This window comes from Pseudoliparis swirei, chromosome 10 (assembly GCF_029220125.1).
Source record: "Pseudoliparis swirei isolate HS2019 ecotype Mariana Trench chromosome 10, NWPU_hadal_v1, whole genome shotgun sequence".
NCBI classification, from domain to species: Eukaryota; Metazoa; Chordata; class Actinopteri; order Perciformes; family Liparidae; genus Pseudoliparis; species Pseudoliparis swirei.
Window position 1 is genome coordinate 13877882 of NC_079397.1, and position 2570 is coordinate 13880451.

Genomic DNA, 2570 nt, shown 5'->3' on the forward strand with positions numbered 1-2570 from the left:
TGGAACGTGCTAATGCGAGGATGGCAGTGGTCGTTATGACAAGAAATGACCCTGGACGCCAGGCACCAGGCACCAGGCAAGGCCAGGGGGGGGTGGGGTGGGCGAGGGACAAACAAACGGCTTATTCACCCCATCCTGGTTCCCCCCTTATCCCCCCCCCCCCCCTCACACACACGCACACACACACACTCTCTCTCTTCCCACTCTTCCAGCCTGTCTATTTCTACCACTATTCTCAACATCCACTGAATTTAGGTTGTAAAAATGGAAAACAAAATGAACCATCAAACAGGCAAATACTGTGTTTAAAATGAGTCCGGGCCCTCTCTCTCACTCGGTTTGAAGGACCAAACCGACGCACGCCAAGTTGCCAACGTGTGTCTATTTGTGCATGTTTGCTCAACAAAAACATTCTACTGTATTTCTGTTAAGTTAACTGAGGTCAGCCGTCTTCTCGTAAAAAGCACTGAGGCTCCTCTGTTAGGAGTTTACAGCTCTCTAAAACAGAGACCCCCGGGCTCTGGAACAGGGGCCCAAAGACGCCATGTGCATCGGAGCCCGGCCAACCGAGGTCAGGAGTGTTGGAGACGGATATCTCAAAGCCTGGACACATGAAGTCAAACACTATCTGCACGCCGCGCTACAGGCGAGGGAAATACACTACCGTTCAAAAGTTTGGGGTCACCCAGACAATTTTGTGTCTTCCATGAAAAATCACACTTTTATTTATCAAATGAATATAAAATGTAGTGAAGACATTGACAAGGTTAGAAATAATGATTAATATTTGAAGTATTCATTTTGTTCTTCAAACTTCAAGCTCAAAGGAAGGCCAGTTGTATAGCTTATATCACCAGCATAACTGTTTTCAGCTGTGCTAACATAATTGCACAAGGGTTTTCTAATCAGACATTAGTCTTCTAAGGCGATTAGCAAACACAATGTACCATTAGAACACTGGAGTGATCGTTGATGGAAATGGGCCTCTATACACCTCTGGAGATATTTCATTAGAAACCAGACGTTTCCACCTAGAATAGTCATTTACCACATTAACAATGTATAGAGTGTATTTCTGATTAATGTTATCTTTATTGAAAAAACAGTGCTTTTCTTTGAAAAATAAAGACATTTCTAAGTGACCCCAAACTTTTGAATGGTAGTATATATGCTTTGTACGTTGCTGTAATCAAGTCAGTGAAGTGACTCCGCCCACCTGTGAATACAGCAGGAAGTGTAAAACAAGCGCAGGCCGACATGAACCAGCAGGATTGGAAACGTGCTGGACACATTAGTGTGAGACCGGAAGAGGAATATACAAATGTTCTGAAAGATTCGATTAAAAGGGTGAATGGATGTTTGTAAAAGGGAGGAGGAATAGAAATGTGCGTCTGTTGGCTCTGAGGAGAGAACGACAGGGAGAGCCACAAGTTACCTGCCAGCGTGGACGGAACATACACTCCACAACGGACACACACATGACACACATGAAACACATTTACACGGGAATTCCTTGAGTTACCTCTATGCAGTTTAAAGTTTAAAGAGTCTTTCCTTTCCTCTTTCTCTTGTTCAAATACGCGCACACAGTGTCCTGAAGGGGAAGGAGGTTGTCAACAGTGATTAAACACAACACTGCAAGCTCATAATCCTCAAAATGATCACCTCGATGGCAGGAATTTCATTAGGTTAAGTGTACGAGAACATAAGACACACACACACACACAGAGCAAACCTTTGTCCCACAGTAAAGACCCATGTAGGGGCATCGCACAGGGGTTACTGGAGTTATAACCAGTGGCGGCTGGTGACATTTTTTTTGGGGGGGGCGCAGTGGTTTAAATATCACTCAACAATGAGAAGAGAGGTTTTGAGTAGAATATTGTAAAAAACAAAGCTTTATTTCAAGAACACAGCGTGCTCAACACTGTCCAATAACAACTATCAACACACTGTAACTTTGGGCATGAGAGGTTCAGAGCAGCTTTAAGGAACATTGGATTGGGTTTCAGAGGTTTGCAAAATAAAAGAGTTTCACCCTCACATGAAAGAGGTTCAGAGCAGATGTAACTGATGTGGAACGGGCATGGAAGAAGTCGGCTCAGATGGTGGATTTTCCCAGCACTCATTTATTCTGCAGAAGACAACAGAACACACACATTTGCCTTCTGATCTGTCTCTGCACTTCCACTTCCCTCAGCAATAAAAAAAACATTGTCCATGGAAGACAGGACCACATTAAATCTAAATAATAACAATTCTCATCAAAAACCATGACATGTAACATACAAGGGGAAAACAGAGACCCCTAATGGACAAAATAAATAACTACATGAGCTAGAAAGTGGCTCAATGAAACCGCCACCAAGCGTATATTTTGACAGTCTAAATGACACGACAGCTGGACGCCGGGATCGTATTAACATTCCATTACTGTATGTAACATAAACGGTTAATTTTTATTAAAGAATATAGCCAAAATAGTGCAAAATCGTTTTTCACTGAACTCACCCTCTGCAATATAAAACCATTGTGACGGAAAGACGAACTCAGGAGCAGGAAGTGCAACA